Source organism: Lepisma saccharinum, chromosome 11 (assembly GCF_977018435.1).
Source record: "Lepisma saccharinum chromosome 11, izLepSacc3.1, whole genome shotgun sequence".
Taxonomy (NCBI): Eukaryota; Metazoa; Arthropoda; class Insecta; order Zygentoma; family Lepismatidae; genus Lepisma; species Lepisma saccharinum.
Genome location: NC_139239.1, coordinates 43,891,714 through 43,911,472, shown reverse-complemented (window position 1 = coordinate 43,911,472; position 19,759 = coordinate 43,891,714). Strand labels below are relative to the sequence as shown.

The window sequence follows — 19,759 nt, the reverse complement described above, 5'->3', positions numbered from 1 at the left end:
ACCCCTCGCCAACGGTCATACCGCGCTGAATATACCGGTTCTCGTCCGATCACCGAATTCAAGCAGCGTCGGGCCTGGTAAGTACTTGGATGGGTGACTGCCTTTGAACACCAGGTACTGTTGGCAACCTTTTTTTTTTTTTGGTTGATAATGACCTTTTTGTAATTTGAAACCAATCAATCATCCACAGTTTCTGCAGAATCACCTCTTTTATAGCTGTAAGCAAATAATATATGTAAAAAATGAATATTAGTATATATGAATATCTGGGAAGCCGATGTTTTTTTTTAGTTTCTTATCATGCTGGTTTGAAGGGTGCAGTCGTATTACAGCCGGCCGCCATAATTGCGGTGGATAGCGGTGCCTGGATCCGCCGTGTCTCTCTCCGTAGGTCCGGCGTTGGTAGTTTTCGGCGAGAATACGAGTCTGCGTTATTATTGGGTGTATATTTTGTTCAAAACCCTTTCACTGCACTAAATTTTAATCTCTATCTTGTAGCTTTAATGTTAACACATGTCTCGAAGTTTGTTAGAGCACATTTTCTAACTATGATTACAATGAATTGTATCATTATTTGTAGTTCAAAAACGTATGTTTCTTCTACACATTCTTGGCATTGCCCACGAAACGTAGGATGTCCCGACTCGTCTCGAAAGCTAGACGGTGCCCTATATGTAACTTACCGAAAGTAGTGCATACGGACATACCGCGTTAAATATACCGGTTTTCGTCCCAAAACAGAAGTCAAGCAGCAACGGATCTGGTAAGTACTTGGATGGTTGACAGCCTGAGAGCACCATTTACTGTTAGCAACGTTTTTGCTTTTTTAATGGTGATAATGACTTTTTTGTAACTTGAAGTCAATGAATCACAAACATATTTTGCAGAATCGATTCCCGAAGAGCCGGCGTTGGTAGCTTTTCTGCGAGGATACGTTCCTGCCATATTATTTGATGTATTTTTGTGCGTTTCTGTTTAAAATCTCAAACCTGCACAAAATTTCCTTCTCTGTCTTTTAGCTTTAATGTTAACACATCTCTCGAAGAGTGTTAAAGCACATTTTCTCACTATGATTACAATGAAATGTATCATTATTTTGTGTAGTAACAATTATATTTCATCTACACATTCTTGGCATTGCACACAAAATGAGACATAACCCGTCTCGTCTCGAAAACTAGACGGTGGAGTATATCTATCTTACCGAATGCAGTACCTTTCGCCAACGGTCATACCGGGCTGAATATACCGGTTCTCGTCCGATCACCGAAGTCAAGCAGCGTCGGGCCTGGTAAGTACTTGGATGGGTGACCGCCTGGGAACACCAGGTACTGTTGGCAACCTTTTCTTTAATGCTGATAATGACCATTTTTGAAACTTGAAGTCAATCAATCACCCACAGTTTTTGAGGAATCGCTCCCCGAAGAGCCGACGTTGGTAGTTTTTCTGCGAGGATACCTTCCTGCCATATTATTTGATGTATTTTATGTGCGTTTTTTGTTTAAAAACCAAACACTTCACAAAATTTCCTTCTCTGTCTTTTAGCTTTAATGTTAACACATCTCTGGAAGGTTGTTAAAGCACATTTTCGCACTATGATTACAATGAAATGTATCATTATTTGTTGTACAAAAACCTATGTTTCTTCTACATATTCTTGGCATTGCCCACGAAACGTGAGATGTCCCGACTCGTCTCGAAAACTAGAAGGTGGCCTATATGTAACTTACCGAAAGCAGTGTCTTTCGCCAACGGACATACCGCGTTAAATATACCGGTTTTCGTCCCAAAACAGGAGTCAAGCAGCGACGGATTTGGTAAGTACTTGGATGGGTGAGAGACTGGGAGCACCAGGTACTGTTAGCAACCGTTGCTTTTCTAATGGTGATAATGACTTTTTTGTAACTTGAAGTCAATCAATCACAAATATTTTTTGCAGAATCGCTTCCCAAACAGCAGGCGTTGGTAGTTTTTCGGCGAGGATACGTTCCTGCCATATTTTTTTAATGTATTTTTGGGCGTTTCTGTTTAACATCCCAACCCTGCACAAAATTTCCTTCTCTGTCTTTTAGCTTTAATGTTAACACATCTCTCGAAGAGTGTTAAAGCACATTTTCTCACTATGATTACAATGAAGTGTATCATTAATAGTAACAATTATGTTTCATCTACACATTCTTGGCAGTCCACACAAAACGGGACATAATACGTCTCATCTGGAAAACTAGACGGTGGAGTATATCTATCTTACCGAAAGCAGCTGACCCCCCGACTATTCCAATACTGGTTGAAGATCTCCACGCTTAGAGGTGACGAGAGAAAGTGTGGGAGGGAGACCGGCAGTCGGTAGGTATGCCCAGTACTTGGATGGTTGAGAGCCTGGGAGCACCATTTACTGTTAGCAACGTTTTTGCTTTTTTAATGGTGATAATGACTTTTTTGTAACTTGAAGTCAATGAATCTCAAACATTTTTTGCAGAATCGCTTCCCGAAGAGACGGCGTTGGTAGTTTTTCTGCGAGGATACGTTCCTGCCATATTATTTGATGTATTTTTGTGCGTTTCTGTTTAAAATCCCAACCCTGCGCAAAATTTCCTTCTCTGTCTTTTAGCTTTCATGTTAACACATCTCTCGAAAATTGATAAAGCACATTTTCTCACTATGATTACAATGAAAGGTATCATTAATAGTAACAATTATGTTTCATCTACACATTCTTGGCAGTCCACACAAAACGGGACATAATACGTCTCGTCTGGAAAACTAGACGGTGGAGTATATCTATCTTACCGAAAGCAGTACCTTTCGCCAACGGTCATACCGCGCTGAATATACCGGTTCTCATCCGATCACCGAAGTCAAGCAGCGTCGGGCCTGGTAAGTACTTGGATGGTTGACTGCCTGGGAACACCAGGTACTGTTGGCAACCTTTTTTTTGTTTCGGTTGATAATGACCTTTTTGTAATTTGAAACCAATCAATCATCCACAGTTTCTGCAGAATCACCTCTCTTATAGCTGTAAGCAAATAATATATGTAAAAAATGTATATTAGTATATATGAATATCTGGGAAGCCGATGTTTTTTTTAGTTTCTTATCATGCTGGTTTGAAGGGTGCCGTCGTATTACAGCCGGCCGCCATAATTGCGGTGGATAGCGGTGCCTGGATCCGCCGTGTCTCTCTCCGTAGGTCCGGCGTTGGTAGTTTTCGGCGAGAATACGAGTCTGCGTTATTATTGGGTGTATATTTTGTTCAAAACCCTTTCACTGCACTAAATTTGAATCCCTATCGAATGCTGTAGCTTTCGCCAACGGTCATACCGCGCTGAATATACCGGTTCTCGTCCGATCACCGAAGTCAAGCAGCTTCGGGCCTGTTAAGTACTTGGATGGGTGACCGCCTGGGAACACCATGTACTGTTGGCGACCTTTTTCTTAATGCTGATAATGATCTTTTTTGAAACTTGAAAACAATCAATCACCCACAGTGTTTGCAGAATCGCTCCCCGAAGAGCCGGCGATGGTAGTTTTTCTGCGAGGATACGTTCCTGCCATATTATCGTATGTATTTTATGTGCGTTTTTTGTTTAAAAACCCAACCCTTCAAAAAATTTCCTTCTCTGTCTTTTAGCTTTAATGTTATCACATCTCTCGAAGGTTGTTAGAGCACATTTTCTCAATATGATTACAATGAATTGTATCATTATTTGTAGTACAAAAACGTATGTTTATTCTACAAATTCTTGGCATTGCCCACGAAACGTGAGATGTCCCGACTCGCCTCGAAAACTAGACGGTGGCCTATATGTAACTTACCGAAAGCAGTGTCTTTCGCCAACGGACATACCGCGTTAAATATACCGGTTTTCGTCCCAAAACAGAAGTCAAGCAGCGAAGGATCTGGTAAGTACTTGGATGGGTGACAGCCTGGGAGCACCAGGTACTGTTAGCAACCTTTTGCTTTTTTAATGGTGATAATGACTTCTTTGTAACTTGAAGTCAATCAATCACAAATATTTTTTGCAGAATCGCTCCCCGAAGAGCCGGCGATGGTAGTTTTTCTGCGAGGATACGTTCCTGCCATATTATCGTATGTATTTTATGTGCGTTTTTTGTTTAAAAACCCAACCCTTCAAAAAATTTCCTTCTCTGTCTTTTAGCTTTAATGTTATCACATCTCTCGAAAGTTGATAAAGCACATTTTCTCACTATGATTACAATGAAATGTATCATTAATAGTAACAATTATGTTTCATCTACACATTCTTGGCAGTCCACACTAAACGAGACATAACCCGTCTCGTCTCGAAAACTAGACGTTGGAGTATATCTATCTTACCGAGAGCCGTACCTTTCGCCAACGGTCATACCGCGCTGAATATACCGGTTCTCGTCCGATCACCGAAGTCAAGCAGCGTCGGGCCTGGTAAGTACTTGGATGGGTGACTACCCGGGAACACCAGGTACTGTTGGCAACCTTTTTCTTTGTTTTGGTTAATATTGACCTTTTTTGTAATTTGAAACCAATCAATCATCCACAGTTTCTGCAGAATCACCTCTTTCATAGCAGTCAGAAAATAATATATGTAAAAAATGTATATTAGTATATATGAATATCTTGGAAGCCGATGTTTTTTTTTTTAATTTCATATCACTCTGGGTTGCAGGGTGCTGCCGTATTACATCTGGCCGCCATAATTGCGGTGGATAGCGGTGCCTGGATCCGACGTGTCTCTCTCCGAAGGTCCTGCGTTGGTAGTTTTTGGCGAGAATACGAGTCTGCGTTATTATGGGGTGTATATTTTGTTCAAAACCCTTTCACTGCACTAAATTTGAATCTCTTTCTTGTAGCTTTAATATTAACACATCTCTCGAAGTTTGTTAGAGCACATTTTCTCAGTATGATTACAATGAATTGTATCATTATTTGTAGTACAAAAACCTATGTTTCTTCTACACATTCTTGGCATTGCCCACGAAACATGAGATGTCCGACTCGTCTCGAAAACTAGAAGGTGGCCTATATGTAACTTACCGAAAGCAGTGTCTTTCGCCAACGGACATACCGCGTAAAATATACCGGTTTTCGTCCCAAAACAGAAGTCAAGAAGCGACGGATCTGGAAAGTACTTGGATGGGTGACAGCCAGGGAGCACCAGGTACTGTTAGCAACCTTTTTGCTTTTGTAATGGTGATAATGACCTTTTTTGTAACTTGAATTCAATGAATCACAAACATTTTTTGCAGAATCGCTTCCCGAGGAGCCGGCGTTGGTAGCTTTTCTGCGAGGTTACGTTCCTGCCATATTATTTGATGTATTTTTGGGCGTTGTTTGTTTAAAAACCAAACACTTCTCAAAATTTCCTTCTCTGTCTTTTAGCTTTTATGTTAACACATCTCTCGAAGGTTGTTAAAGCACATTTTCTCACTATGATTAAAATGAAATGTATCATTAATAGTAACAATTATGTTTCATCTACACATTCTTGGCAGTGCACACTAAACGAGACATAACCCGTCTCGTCTCGAAAACTAGACGGTGGAGTATATCTATCTTACCGAAAGCAGTACCTTTCGCCAACGGTCATACCGCGCTGAATATACCGGTTCTCGTCCGATCACCGAAGTCAAGCAGTGTCGGGCCTGGTAAGTACTTGGATGGGTGACTGCCTGGGAACACCAGGTACTGTTGGCAACCTTTTTCTTTCTTTTGGTTAATAGTGACATTTTTGTAATTTGAAACCAATCAATCATCCACAGTTTCTGCAGAATCACATCTTTTATATCTGCAATCATATAATATATGATTAGTATATATGAATATCTGGGAAGCCGATGTTTTATTTAATTTCTTATCATGCTGGGTTGCAGGGTGCTGTCGTATTACATCCCGCCGCCATAATTGCGGTGGATAGCGGTGCCTGTATCCGCCGTGACTCTCTCCGTAGGCCCGGCGTTGGTAGTTTTCGGCGAGAATATGAGTCTGTGTTATTATTATGTGTATATTTTGTTCAAAACCCTTTCACTGCACTAAATGTTAATCTCTATCTTGTAGCTTTAATGTTAACACATCTCTCGAAGTTTGTTAGAGCACATTTCCTCACTATGATTACAATGAATTGTATCATTATTTGTAGTACAAAAAAGTATGTTTATTCTACACATTCTTGGCATTGCCCACGAAACGTGTGATGTCCCGACTCGTCTCGAAAACCAGAAGGTGGAGTATATCTATCTTACCGAAAGCAGCATTTCTCGCCAACGGTCATACCTCGTTGAATATACCGGTTCTCGTAAGTACTTGGATTGGTGACCTCCTGGGAACACCAGGTACTGTTGACAAACTTTTTGCTTTTTTAATGGTGATAATGACTTTTTTGTAACTTGAAGTCAATGAATCACAAATATTTTTTGCAGAATCGCTTCCCGAGGAGCCGGCGTTGGTAGCTTTTCTGCGAGGATACGTTCCTGCCATATTATTTGATGTATTTTTGGGCGTTTTTTGTTTAAAAACCAAACACTTCACAAAATTTCCTTCTCTGTCTTTTAGCTTTAATGTTAACACATCTCTCGAAGGTTGTTAAAGCACATTTTCTCACTATGATTACAATGAAATGTATCATTCTTTTGTGTAGTAACAATTATGTTTCACCTACACATTCTTGGCAGTGCACACAAAATGAGACATAACCCGTCTCGTCTCGAAAACTAGACGGTGGAGTATATCTACTTTACCGAATGCAGTACCTTTCGCCAACGGTCATACCGCGCTGAATATACCGGTTCTCGTCCGATCACCGAAGTCAAGCAGCGTCGGGACTAGTAAGTACTTGGATGGGTGACCGCCTGGAAACACCAGGTACTGTTTTGCAACCTTTTCTTTAATGCTGATAATGACCTTTTTTGAAACTTGAAGTCAATCAATCACCCACATTTTTTGATAAATCGCTCCCCGAAGAGCCGACGTTGGTAGTTTTTCTGCGAGGATACCTTCCTGCCATATTATGTGATGTATTTTATGTGCGTTTTTTGTTTAAAAACCAAACACTTCACAAAATTTCCTTCTCTGTCTTTTAGCTTTAATGTTAACACATCTCTCGAAGGTTGTTAAAGCACATTTTCTCACTATGATTACAATGAAATGTATCATTAATAGTAACAATTATGTTTCATCTACACATTCTTGGCAGTCCACACTAAACGAGACATAACCCGTCTCGTCTCGAAAACTAGACGGTGGAGTATATCTATCTTACTGAAAGCAGTACCTTTCGCCAACGGTCATACCGCGCTGAATATACCGGTTCTCGTCCGATCACCGAAGTCAAGCAGCGTCGAGCCTGGTAAGTACTTGGATGGGTGACTGCCTGGGAACACCAGGTACTGTTGGCAACGTTTTTTTTGTTTTGGTTGATAATGACCTTTTTGTAATTTGAAACCAATCAATCATCCACAGCTTCTGCAGAATCACCTCTTTTAAAGCTGTAAGCAAATAATATATGTAAAAAATGTATATTAGTATATATGAATATCTGGGAAGCCGATGTTTTTTTTAGTTTCTTATCAAGCTGGTTTGAAGGGTGCAGTCGTATTACAGCCGGCCGCCATAATTGCGGTGGATAGCGGTGCCTGGATCCGCCGTGTCTCTCTCCGTAGGTCCGGCGTTGGTAGTTTTCGGCGAGAATACGAGTCTGCGTTATTATGGGGTGTATATTTTGTTCAAAACCCTTTCACTGCACTAAATTTGAATCCCTATCTTGTAGCTTTAATGTTAAGACATCTCTCGAAGTTTGTTAGAGCACATTTTCTCACTATGATTACAATGAATTGTATCATTATTTTAGTACAAAAACGTATGTTTCTTCAACACATTCTTGGCATTGCCCACGAAACGTAGAATGTCCCGACTCGTCTCGAAAGCTAGAAGGTGGCCTATATGTAACTTACCGAAAGCAGTGCATTTCGCCAGCGGACATACCGCTTTAAATATACCGGTTTTCGTCAAAAAACAGAAACCAAGCATCGACGGATCTGGAAAGTAGTTGGATGGGTGACAGCCTGGGAGCACCAGGTACTGTTAGCAACCTTTTTGCTTTTGTAATGGTGATAATGACCTTTTTTGTAACTTGAAGTCAATAAATCACAAACATTTGTTGCAGAATCGCTTCCCGAAGAGCCGGCGTTGGTAGTTTTTGTGCGAGGATACGTTCCTGAAATATTATTTGATGTATTTTTGGGCGTTTCTGTTTAAAATCCTAACCCTGCACAAAATTTCCTTCTCTGTCTTTTAGCTTTAATGTTAACACATCTCTCGAAGGTTGTTAAAGCACATTTTCTCACTATGATTACAATGAAATGTATCATTAATAGTAACAATTATGTTTCATCTACACATTCTTGGCAGTCCACACTAAACGAGACATAACCCGTCTCGTCTCGAAAACTAGATGGTGTAGTATATCTATCTTACCGAAAGCAGTACCTTTCGCCAACGGTCATACCGCGCTGAATATACCGGTTCTCGTCCGATCACCGAAGTCAAGCAGTGTCGGGCCTGGTAAGTACTTGGATGGGTGACTTCCTGGGAACACCAGGTACTGTTGGCAACCTTTTTCTTTGTTTTGGTTAATAGTGAAATTTTTGTAATTTGAAACCAATCAATCATCCACAGTTTCTGCAGAATCACCTCTTTTATAGCTGTAAGCATATAATATATGTAAAAAATGTATATTAGTATATATGAATATCTGGGAAGCCGATGTTTTATTTAATTTCTTATCATGCTGGGTTGCAGGGTGCTGTCGTATTACATCCGGCCGCCATAATTGCGATTGATAGCTGTGCCTAGATCCGCCGTGTCTCTCTCCGTAGTTCCGGCGTTGGTAGTTTTCGGCGAGAATACGAGTCTGCGTTATTATTGGGTGTATATTTGGGCGTTTCTGTTTAAAATCTAAACCCTGCAGAAAATTTTCTTCTCTGTCTTTTAGCTTTTATGTTAACACATTTCTCGAAGGTTGTTAGAGCACATTTTCTCACTATGATTACAATGAAATGTATCATTATTTTGTGTAGTAACAATTATGTTTCACCTACACATTCTTGGCAGTGCACACAAAATGAGACATAACCCGTCTCGTCTCGAAAACTAGACGGTGGAGTATATCTATCTTACCGAATGCAGTACCTTTCGCCAACGGTCATACCGCGCTGAATATACCGGTTCTCGTCCGATCATCCGAAGTCAAGCAGCGTCGGGCCTGGTATGTACTTGGATGGGTGACCGCCTGGGAACAACAGGTACTGTTGGCAACCTTTTCTTTAATGCTGATAATGACCTTTTTTGAAACTTGAATTCAATCAATCACCCACAGTTTTTGAGGAATCGCTCCCCGAAGAGCCGACGTTGGTAATTTTTCTGCGAGGATACCTTCCTGCCATATTATGTGATGTATTTTATGTGCGTTTTTTTGTTTAAAAACCAAACACTTCACAAAATTTCCTTCTCTGTCTTTTAGCTTTAATGTTAACACATCTCTCGAAGGTTGTTAAAACACATTTTCTCACTATGATTACAATGAAATGTATCATTAATAGTAACAATTATGTTTCATCTACACATTCTTGGCAGTCCACACTAAACGAGACATAACCCGTCTCGTCTCGAAAACTATACGTTGGAGTATATCTATCTTACCGAGAGCAGTACCTTTCGCCAACGGTCATACCGCGCTGAATATACCGGTTCTCGTCCGATCACCGAAGTCAAGCAGCGTCGGGCCTGGTAAGTGCTTGGATGGGTGACTGCCTGGGAACACCAGGTACTGTTGGCAACCTTTTTCTTTGTTTTGGTTAATAGTGACCTTTTTGTAATTTGAAACAAATCAATCATCCACAGTTTCTGCAGAATCACCTCCTTCATAGCAGTCAGAAAATAATATATGTAAAAAATGTATATTAGTATATATGAATATCTGGGAAGCCGATGTTTTGTTTAATTTCTTATCATTCTGGGTTGCAGGGTGCTGTCGTATTACATCTTTCCGCCATAATTGCGGTGGATAGGGGTGCCTGTATCCGCCTTGTCTCTCTCCGTTGGTCCTGCGTTGGTAGTTTTCGGCGAGAATACAAGTCTGCGTTATTATTGGGTGTATATTTTGTTCAAAACCCTTTCACTGCACTAAATTTGAATCTCTATCTTGTAGCTTTAATGTTAACACATCTCTCGAAGTTTGTTAGAGCACATTTTCTCAGTATGATTGCAATGAATTGTATCATTATTTGTAGTACAAAAACGTATGTTTCTTCTACACATTCTTGGCATTGCCCACGAAACGTGAGATGTCCCGACTCGTCTCGAAAACTAGAAGGTGGACTATATGTAACTTACCGAAAGCAGAGCCTTTCGCCAAAGGACATACCGCGTTAAATATACCGGTTTTCGTCCCTAAACAGAAGTCAAGCAGCGTCGGGCCTGGTAAGTACTTGGATGGGTGACTTCCTGGGAACACCAGGTACTGTTGGCAACCTTTTTCTTTGTTTGGGTTAATAGTGACCTTTTTGTAATTAGAAACCAATCAATCATCCACAGTTTCTGTAGAATCACCTCTTTTATAGCTGTAAGCAAATAATATATGTAAAAAATCATGCTGGCTTGCAGGGTGCTGTCGTATTACATCCGGCCGCCATAATTGCGATGGATAGCGGTGCCTGGATCTGCCGTGTCTCTCTCCAAAGGTCCGGCGTTTGTAGTTTTCGGCGAGAATACGAGTCTGCGTTATTTTGGGGTGTATATTTTGTGCAAAACCCTTTCAATGCACTAAATTTGAATCTCTATCTTGTATCTTTAATGTTAACACATCTCTCGAAGTTTGTTAGAGCACATTTTCTCACTATGATTACAATGAATTGTATCATTATTTGTAGTACAAAAACGTATGTTTATTCTACAGATTCTTGGCATTGCCCACGAAACGTGAGAAGTCCCGACTCGTCTCGAAAACTAGAAGGTGGACTATATCTATCTTACCGAATGCTGTAGCTTTCGCCAACGGTCATACCGCGCTGAATATACCGGTTCTCGTCCGATCACCGAAGTCAAGCAGCTTCGGGCCTGGTAAGTACTTGGATGGGTGACCGCCTGGGAACACCATGTACTGTTGGCGACCTTTTTCTTAATGCTGATAATGACCTTTTTTGAAACTTGAAATCAATCAATCACCCAACGTTTTTGCAGAATCGCTCCCCGAAGAGCCGGCGATGGTAGTTTTTCTGCGAGGATACGTTCCTGCCATATTATCGTATGTATTGTATGTGCGTTTTTTGTTTAAAAACCCAACCCTTCAAAAAATTTCCTTCTCTGTCTTTTAGCTTTAATGTTAACACATCTCTCGAAGGTTGTTAGAGCACATTTTCCCAATATGATTACAATGAATTGTATCATTATTTGTAGTACAAAAACGTATGTTTATTCTACAAATTCTTGGCATTGCCCACGAAACGTGAGATGTCCCGACTCGCCTCGAAAACTAGACGGTGGCCTATATGTAACTTACCGAAAGCAGTGTCTTTCGCCAACGGACATACCGCGTTAAATATACCGGTTTTCGTCCCAAAACAGAAGTCAAGCAGCTAAGGATCTGGTAAGTACTTGGATGGGTGACAGCCTGGGAGCACCAGGTACTGTTAGCAATCTTTTGCTTTTTTAATGGTGATAATGACTTCTTTGTAACTTGAAGTCAATCAATCACAAATATTTTTTGCAGAATCGCTTCCCGAAAAGCCGGCGTTGGTAGTTTTTCTGCGAGGATACGTTCCTGCCATATTATTTGATGTATTTTTGGGCGTTTTTGTTTAAAATCCCAACCCTGCGCAAAATTTCCTTCTCTGTCTTTTAGCTTTAATGTTAACACATCTCTCGAAAGTTGATAAAGCACATTTTCTCACTATGATTACAATGAAATGTATCATTAATAGTAACAATTATGTTTCATCTACACATTCTTGGCAGTCCACACTAAACGAGACATAACCCGTCTCGTCTCGAAAACTAGACGTTGGAGTATTACTATCTTACCGTAAGCAGTACCTTTCGCCAACGGTCATACCGCGCTGAATATACCGGTTCTCGTCCTATCACCGAAGTCAAGCAGCGTCGGGCCTGGTAAGTACTTGGATGGGTGACTGCCTTTGAACACCAGGTACTGTTGGCAACCTTTTTCTTTGTTTTGGTTAATAGTGACCTTTTTGTAATTTGAAACCAATCAATCATCCACAGTTTCTGCAGAATCACATCTTTCATAGCAGTCAGAAAATAATATATGTAAAAAATGTATATTAGTATATATGAATATCTGGGAAGCCGATGTTTTTTTTTTAATTTCATATCACTCTGGTTTGCAGGGTGCTGTCGTATTACATCTGGCCGACATAATTGCGGTGGATAGCGGTGCCTGGATCCGACGTGTATCTCTCCGTAGGTCCTGCGTTGGTAGTTTTCGGCGAGAATACGAGTCTGCGTTATTATGGGGTGTGTATTTTGTTCAAAACCCTTTCACTGCACTAAATTTGAATCTCTATCTTGTAGCTTTAATATTAACACATCTCTCGATCTTTGTTAGAGCACATTTTTTCAGTATGATTACAATGAATTGTATCATTATTTGTAGCACAAAAACCTATGTTTCTTCTACACATTCTCGGCATTGCCCACGAAACGTAGGATGTATCGACTCGTGTCGAAAGATAGAAGGTGGCCTATATGTAACTTACCGAAAGCAGTGCATTTCGCCAGCGGACATACCGCGTTAAATATACCGATTTTCGTCCCAAAAAAGAAACCAAGCAGCGACGGATCTGGAAAGTACTTGGATGGGTGACAGCCAGGGAGCACCAGGTACTGTTAGCAACCTTTTTGCTTTTGTAATGGTGATAATGACCTTTTTTGTAACTTGAAGTACATAAATCACAAACATTTCTTGCAGAATCGCTTCCCGAAGAGCCGGCGTTGGTAGTTTTTGTGCGAGGATACGTTCCTGAAATATTATTTGATGTATTTTTGGGCGTTTCTGTTTAGCATCCCAAACCTGCACAAAATTTCCTTCTCTGTCTTTTAGCTTTAATGTTAACACATCTCTCGATAAGTGTTAAAGCACATTTTCTCACTATGATTACAATCAAATGTACCAATATTTGGTGTAGTAACACTTACGTTTCATCTACACTTTCTTGGCAGTGCACACAAAACGGGACATAATACGTCTCGTCTCGAAAACTAGACGGTGGAGTATATCTATCTTACCGAAAGCAGTACCCCTCGCCAACGGTCATACCCCGCTGAATATACCGGTTCTCGTCCGATCACCGAAGTCAAGCAGCGTCGGGCCTGGTAAGTACTTGGATGGGTGACTGCCTTTGAACACCAGGTACTGTTGGCAACCTTTTTTTTGTTTTGGTTAATAGTGACCTTTTTGTAATTTGAAAAAATCAATCATCCACAGTTTCTGCAGAATCACCTCTTTTATAGCTGTAAGCAAATAATATATGTAAAAAATGTATATTAGTATATATGAATATCTGGGAAGCCGATGTTTTTTTTTTAGTTTCTTATCATGCTGGTTTGAAGGGTGCAGTCGTATTACAGCCGGCCGCCATAATTGCGGTGGATAGCGGTGCCTGGATCCGCCGTGTCTCTCTCCGTAGGTCCGGCGTTGGTAGTTTTCGGCGAGAATATGAGTCTGCGTTATTATTATGTGTATATTTTGTTCAAAACCCTTTCACTGCACTAAATTTTAATCTCTATCTTGTAGCTTTAATGTTACCACATCTCTCGAAGTTAGTTAGAGCACATTTTCTCACTATGATTACAATGAATTGTATCATTATTTTAGTACAAAAACGTATGTTTCTTCAACAAATTCTTGGCATTGCCCACGAAACGTAGGATGTATCGACTCGTCTCGAAAGCTAGAAGGTGGCATATATGTAACTTACCGAAAGCAGTGCATTTCGCCAGCGGACATACCGCGTTAAATATACCGATTTTCGTCCCAAAAAAGAAACCAAGCAGCGACGGATCTGGAAAGTACTTGGATGGGTGACAGCCAGGGAGCACCAGGTACTGTTAGCAACCTTTTTGCTTTTGTAATGGTGATAATGACCTTTTTTGTAACTTGAAGTACATAAATCACAAACATTTCTTGCAGAATCGCTTCCCGAAGAGCCGGCGTTGGTAGTTTTTGTGCGAGGATACGTTCCTGAAATATTATTTGATGTATTTTTGGGCGTTTCTGTTTAAAATCCCAACCCTGCTTAAAATTTCCTTCTCTGTCTTTTAGCTTTTATGTTAACACATCTCTCGAAGGTTGTTAAAGCACATTTTCTCACTATGATTACAATGAAATGTATCATTAATAGTAACAATTATGTTTCATCTACACATTTTTGGAAGTGCACACTAAACGAGACATAACCCGTCTCGTCTCGAAAACTAGACGGTGGAGTATATCTATCTTACCGAAAGCAGTACCTTTCGCCAACGGTCATACCGCGCTGAATATACCGGTTCTCGTCCGATCACCGAAGTCAAGCAGTGTCGGGCCTGGTAAGTACTTGGATGGGTGACTGCCTGGGAACACCAGGTACTGTTGGCAACCTTTTTCTTTGTTTTGGTTAACAGTGACATTTTTGTAATTTGAAACCAATCAATCATCCACAGTTTCTGCAGAATCACATTTTTTATAGCTGCAAGAATATAATATATGAAAAAATGTATATTAGTATATATGAATATCTGGGAAGCCGATGTTTTATTTAATTTCTTATCATGCTGGGTTGCAGGGTGCTGTCGTATTACATCCCGCCGCCATAATTGCGGTGGATTGCGGTGCCTGGATCCGCCGTGACTCTCTCCGTAGGCCCGGCGTTGGTAGTTTTCGGCGAGAATATGAGTCTGCGTTATTATTATGTGTATATTTTGTTCAAAACCCTTTCACTGCACTAAATTTTAATCTCTATCTTGTAGCTTTAATGTTAACACATCTCTCGAAGGTTGTTAGAGCACATTTTCTCACTATGATTACAATGAAATGTATCATTCTTTTGTGTAGTAACAATTATGTTTCACCTACACATTCTTGGCAGTGCACACAAAATGAGACATAACCCGTCTCGTCTCGAAAACTAGACGGTGGAGTATATCTATCTTACCGAATGCAGTACCTTTCGCCAACGGTCATACCGCGCTGAATATACCGGTTCTCGTCCGTTCACCGAAGTCAAGCAGCGTCGGGACTAGTAAGTACTTGGATGGGTGACCGCCTGGAAACACCAGGTACTGTCTTGCAACCTTTTCTTTAATGCTGATAATGACCTTTTTTGAAACTTGAAGTCAATCAATCACCCACAGTTTTTGATAAATCGCTCCCCGAAGAGCCGACGTTGGTAGTTTTTCTGCGAGGATACCTTCCTGCCATATTATTTGATGTATTTTTGGGCGTTTCTGTTTAAAATCCCAACCCTGCGGAAAATTTCCTTCTCTGTCTTTTAGCTTTAATGTTAACACATCTCTAGAAAGTTGATAAAGCACATTTTCTCACTATGATTACAATGAAATGTATCATTAATAGTAACAATTATGTTTCATCTACACATTCTTGGCAGTCCACACAAAACGGGACATAATACGTCTCGTCTGGAAAACTAGACGGTGGAGTATATCTATCTTACCGAAAGCAGTACCTTTCGCCAACGGTCATACCGCGCTGAATATACCGGTTCTCATCCGATCACCGAAGTCAAGCAGCGTCGGGCCTGGTAAGTACTTGGATGGTTGACTGCCTGGGAACACCAGGTACTGTTGGCAACCTTTTTTTTGTTTTGGTTGATAATGAACTTTTTGTAATTTGAAACCAATCAATCATCCACAGCTTCTGCAGAATCACCTCTCTTATAGCTATAAGCAAATAATATATGTAAAAAATGTATATTAGTATATATTAATATCTGGGAAGCCGATGTTTTTTTTTTTAGTTTCTTATCATGCTGGTTTGAAGGGTGCAGTCGTATTACAGCCGGCCGCCATAATTGCGGTGGATAGCGGTGCCTGGATCCGCCGTGTCTCTCTCCGTAGGTCCGGCGTTGGTAGTTTTCAGCGAGAATACGAGTCTGCGTTATTATGGGGTGTATATTTTGTTCAAAACCCTTTCACTGCACTAATTTTGAATCCCTATCGTGTAGCTTTAATGTTAACACATCTCTCGAAATTTGTTAGAGCACATTTTCTCACTATGATTACAATGAATTGTATCATTATTTTAGTACAAAAACGTATGTTCCTTCAACACATTCTTGGCATTGCCCACGAAACGTAGGATGTCCCGACTCGTCTCGAAAGCTAGAAGGTGGCCTATATGTAACTTACCGAAAGCAGTGCATTTCCCCAGCGGACATACCGCGTTAAATATACCGGTTTTCGTCCCAAAAAAGAAACCAAGCAGCGACGGATCTGGAAAGTACTAGGATGTGTGACAGCCAGGGAGCACCAAGTACTGTTAGCAACCTTTTTGCTTTTGTAATGGTGATAATGACCTTTTTTGTAACTTGAAGTCAATAAATCACAAACATTTCTTGCAGAATCGCTTCCCGAAGAGCCGGCGTTGGTAGTTTTTGTGCGAGGATACGTTCCTGAAATATTATTTGATGTATTTTTGGGCGTTTTTGTTTAAAATCTAAACCCTGCAGAAAATTTTCTTCTCTGTCTTATAGCTTTTATGTTAACACATTTCTCGAAGGTTGTTAGAGCACATTTTCTCACTATGATTACAATGAAATGTATCATTATTTTGTGTAGTAACAATTATGTTTCACCTACACATTCTTGGCAGTGCACACAAAATGAGACATAACCCGTCTCGTCTCGAAAACTAGACGGTGGAGTATATCTATGTTACCGAATGCAGTACCTTTCGCCAACGGTCATACCGCGCTGAATATACCGGTTCTCGTCCGATCACCGAAGTCAAGCAGCGTCGGGCCTGGTAAGTACTTGGATGGGTGACCGCCTGGGAACAACAGGTACTGTTGGCAACCTTTTCTTTAATGCTGATAATGACCTTTTTTGAAACATGAATTCAATCAATCACCCACAGTTTTTGAGGAATCGCTCCCCGAAGAGCCGACGTTGGTAATGTTTCTGCGAGGATACCTTCCTGCCATATTATGTGATGTATTTTATGTGCGTTTTTTGTTTAAAAACCAAACACTTCACAAAATTTCCTTCTCTGTCATTTAGCTTTAATGTTAACACATCTCTCGAAGGTTGTTAAAGCACATTTTCTCACTATGATTACAATGAAATGTATCATTAATAGTAACAATTATGTTTCATCTACACATTCTTGGCAGTCCACACTAAACGAGACATAACCCGTCTCGTCTCGAAAACTAGACGTTGGAGTATATCTATCTTACCGAGAGCAGTACCTTTCGCCAACGGTCATACCGCGCTGAATATACCGGTTCTCGTCCGATCACCGAAGTCAAGCAGCGTCGGGCCTGGTAAGTACTTGGATGGGTGACTGCCTGGGAACACCAGGTACTGTTGGCAACCTTTTTCTTTGTTTTGGTTAATAGTGAACTTTTTGTAATTTGAAACAAATCAATCATCCACAGTTTCTGCAGAATCACCTCCTTCATAGCAGTCAGAAAATAATATATGTAAAAAATGTATATTAGTATATATGAATATCTGGGAAGCCGATGTTTTTTTTTAATTTCTTATCATTATGGGTTGCAGGGTGCTGTCGTATTACATCTGGCCGCCATAATTGCGGTGGATAGGGGTGCTTGTATCCGCCTTGTGTCTCTCCGTTGGTCCTGCGTTGGTAGTTTTCGGCGAGAATACAAGTCTGCGTTATTATGGGGTGTATATTTTGTTCAAAACCCTTTCACTGCACTAAATTTGAATCTCTATCTTGTAGCTTTAATGTTAACACATCTCTCGAAGTTTGTTAGAGCACATTTTCTCACTATGATTGCAATGAATTGTATCATTATTTGTAGTACAAAAACGTATGTTTCTTCTACACATTCTTGGCATTGCCCACGAAACGTGAGATGTCCCGACTCGTCTCGAAAACTAGAAGGTGGCCTATATGTAACTTACCGAAAGCAGTGTCTTTCGCCAACGGACATATAGCGTTAAATATACCGGTTTTCGTCCCAAAACAGAAGTCAAGCAGCGACGTATGTGGTAAGTACTTGGATGGGTGACCGCCTGGGAGTACCAGGTACTGTTAGCAACCTTTTGCTTTTTTAATGGTGATAATGACTTTTTGTAACTTGAAGTCAATCAATCACAAACATTTTTTGCAGAATCGCTTCCCGAAGAGCCGGCGTTGGTAGTTTTTGTGCGAGGATACGTTTCTGAAATATTATTTGATGTATTTTTGGACCTTTCTGTTTAAAATCCCAACCCTGCACAAAATTTCCTTCTCTGTCTTTTAGCTTTAATGTTAACACATCTCTCGAAAGTTGATAAAGCACATTTTCTCACTATGATTACAATGAAATGTATCATTAATAGTAACAATTATGTTTCATCTACACATTCTTGGCAGTCCACACTAAACGAGACATAACCCGTCTCGTCTCGAAAACTAGACGTTGGAGTGTATCTATCTTACCGAGAGCAGTACCTTTCGCCAACGGTCATACCGCGCTGAATATACCGGTTCTCGTCCGATCACCGAAGTCAAGCAGCGTCGGTCCTGGTAAGTACTTGGATGGGTGACTGCCCGGGAACACCAGGTACTGTTGGCAACCTTATTCTTTGTTTTGGTTAATAGTGACCTTTTTGTAATTTGAAACCAATCAATCATCCACATTTTCTGCAGAATCACCTCTTTCATAGCAGTCAGAAAATAATATATGTAAAAAAATGTATGTTAGTATATATGAATATCTGGGAAGCCGATGTTTTTTTTTTAATTTCTTATCATTCTGGGTTGCAGGGTGCTGTCGTATTACATCTGGCCGCCATAATTGCGGTGGATAGCGGTTGCCTGGATCCGACGTGTCTCTCTCCGTAGGTCCTACGTTGGTAGTTTTCGGCGAGAATACGAGTCTGCGTTATTATGGGGTGTATATTTTGTTCAAAACCCTTTCACTGCACTAAATTTGAATCTCTATCTTGCAGCTTTAATGTTAACACATCTCTCGAAGTTTGTTAGAGCACATTTTCTCACTATGATTACAATGAATTGTATCATTATTTGTAGTACAAAAACGTATGTTTATTCTACAGATTCTTGGCATTGCCCACGAAACGTGAGAAGTCCCGACTCGTCTCGAAAACTAGAAGGTGGACTATATCTATCTTACCGAATGCTGTAGCTTTCGCCAACGGTCATACCGCGCTGAATATACCGGTTCTCGTCCGATCACCGAAGTCAAGCAGCTTCGGGCCTGGTAAGTACTTGGATGGGTGACCGCCTGGGAACACCATGTACTGTTGGCGACCTTTTTCTTAATGCTGATAATGATCTTTTTTGAAACTTGAAATCAATCAATCACCCAACGTTTTTGCAGAATCGCTCCCCGAAGAGCCGGCGATGGTAGTTTTTCTGCGAGGATACGTTCCTGCCATATTATCGTATGTATTGTATGTGCGTTTTTTGTTTAAAAACCCAACCCTTCAAAAAATTTCCTTCTCTGTCTTTTAGCTTTAATGTTAACACATCTCTCGAAGGTTGTTAGAGCACAT

The 19,759-nt window shown here is 40.5% G+C and overlaps 18 non-coding genes and 4 pseudogenes across 18 annotated transcripts; all 22 read left to right on the top strand.

Moving 5' to 3' along the window:
• The first annotated feature begins 7 nt into the window (after window positions 1-7).
• LOC145995616 (5S ribosomal RNA) lies at window positions 8-126 on the top strand. The gene has a single exon (XR_014442662.1). It is a non-coding gene; the product is annotated as a 5S ribosomal RNA (ribosomal RNA).
• A 1,095-nt stretch (window positions 127-1,221) lies between these two features.
• Window positions 1,222-1,340, top strand: LOC145995427 (5S ribosomal RNA). Its single transcript, XR_014442480.1, has one exon. It is a non-coding gene; the product is annotated as a 5S ribosomal RNA (ribosomal RNA).
• A 1,467-nt stretch (window positions 1,341-2,807) lies between these two features.
• On the top strand, window positions 2,808-2,926 carry LOC145995426 (5S ribosomal RNA). The gene has a single exon (XR_014442479.1). It is a non-coding gene; the product is annotated as a 5S ribosomal RNA (ribosomal RNA).
• Window positions 2,927-3,307: 381 nt separating this feature from the next.
• Window positions 3,308-3,426, top strand: LOC145995648 (5S ribosomal RNA). The gene has a single exon (XR_014442693.1). It is a non-coding gene; the product is annotated as a 5S ribosomal RNA (ribosomal RNA).
• A 930-nt stretch (window positions 3,427-4,356) lies between these two features.
• On the top strand, window positions 4,357-4,475 carry LOC145995837 (5S ribosomal RNA). Its single transcript, XR_014442736.1, has one exon. It is a non-coding gene; the product is annotated as a 5S ribosomal RNA (ribosomal RNA).
• Window positions 4,476-5,576: 1,101 nt separating this feature from the next.
• Window positions 5,577-5,695, top strand: LOC145995467 (5S ribosomal RNA). Its single transcript, XR_014442519.1, has one exon. It is a non-coding gene; the product is annotated as a 5S ribosomal RNA (ribosomal RNA).
• Window positions 5,696-6,752: 1,057 nt separating this feature from the next.
• On the top strand, window positions 6,753-6,871 carry LOC145995778 (5S ribosomal RNA; annotated as a pseudogene).
• A 402-nt stretch (window positions 6,872-7,273) lies between these two features.
• On the top strand, window positions 7,274-7,392 carry LOC145995521 (5S ribosomal RNA). Its single transcript, XR_014442569.1, has one exon. It is a non-coding gene; the product is annotated as a 5S ribosomal RNA (ribosomal RNA).
• A 1,095-nt stretch (window positions 7,393-8,487) lies between these two features.
• On the top strand, window positions 8,488-8,606 carry LOC145995390 (5S ribosomal RNA). The gene has a single exon (XR_014442446.1). It is a non-coding gene; the product is annotated as a 5S ribosomal RNA (ribosomal RNA).
• Window positions 8,607-9,189: 583 nt separating this feature from the next.
• On the top strand, window positions 9,190-9,309 carry LOC145995669 (5S ribosomal RNA). Its single transcript, XR_014442711.1, has one exon. It is a non-coding gene; the product is annotated as a 5S ribosomal RNA (ribosomal RNA).
• A 402-nt stretch (window positions 9,310-9,711) lies between these two features.
• LOC145995505 (5S ribosomal RNA) lies at window positions 9,712-9,830 on the top strand. Its single transcript, XR_014442554.1, has one exon. It is a non-coding gene; the product is annotated as a 5S ribosomal RNA (ribosomal RNA).
• Window positions 9,831-10,404: 574 nt separating this feature from the next.
• Window positions 10,405-10,523, top strand: LOC145995816 (5S ribosomal RNA; annotated as a pseudogene).
• Window positions 10,524-11,043: 520 nt separating this feature from the next.
• LOC145995605 (5S ribosomal RNA) lies at window positions 11,044-11,162 on the top strand. The gene has a single exon (XR_014442651.1). It is a non-coding gene; the product is annotated as a 5S ribosomal RNA (ribosomal RNA).
• A 928-nt stretch (window positions 11,163-12,090) lies between these two features.
• Window positions 12,091-12,209, top strand: LOC145995703 (5S ribosomal RNA; annotated as a pseudogene).
• Window positions 12,210-13,314: 1,105 nt separating this feature from the next.
• LOC145995568 (5S ribosomal RNA) lies at window positions 13,315-13,433 on the top strand. The gene has a single exon (XR_014442614.1). It is a non-coding gene; the product is annotated as a 5S ribosomal RNA (ribosomal RNA).
• Window positions 13,434-14,529: 1,096 nt separating this feature from the next.
• LOC145995466 (5S ribosomal RNA) lies at window positions 14,530-14,648 on the top strand. The gene has a single exon (XR_014442518.1). It is a non-coding gene; the product is annotated as a 5S ribosomal RNA (ribosomal RNA).
• Window positions 14,649-15,221: 573 nt separating this feature from the next.
• On the top strand, window positions 15,222-15,340 carry LOC145995799 (5S ribosomal RNA; annotated as a pseudogene).
• Window positions 15,341-15,740: 400 nt separating this feature from the next.
• Window positions 15,741-15,859, top strand: LOC145995425 (5S ribosomal RNA). Its single transcript, XR_014442478.1, has one exon. It is a non-coding gene; the product is annotated as a 5S ribosomal RNA (ribosomal RNA).
• Window positions 15,860-16,963: 1,104 nt separating this feature from the next.
• LOC145995618 (5S ribosomal RNA) lies at window positions 16,964-17,082 on the top strand. Its single transcript, XR_014442664.1, has one exon. It is a non-coding gene; the product is annotated as a 5S ribosomal RNA (ribosomal RNA).
• Window positions 17,083-17,483: 401 nt separating this feature from the next.
• Window positions 17,484-17,602, top strand: LOC145995807 (5S ribosomal RNA). The gene has a single exon (XR_014442726.1). It is a non-coding gene; the product is annotated as a 5S ribosomal RNA (ribosomal RNA).
• Window positions 17,603-18,697: 1,095 nt separating this feature from the next.
• On the top strand, window positions 18,698-18,816 carry LOC145995540 (5S ribosomal RNA). Its single transcript, XR_014442588.1, has one exon. It is a non-coding gene; the product is annotated as a 5S ribosomal RNA (ribosomal RNA).
• A 578-nt stretch (window positions 18,817-19,394) lies between these two features.
• Window positions 19,395-19,513, top strand: LOC145995604 (5S ribosomal RNA). Its single transcript, XR_014442650.1, has one exon. It is a non-coding gene; the product is annotated as a 5S ribosomal RNA (ribosomal RNA).
• The last annotated feature ends 246 nt before the right edge of the window (window positions 19,514-19,759 follow it).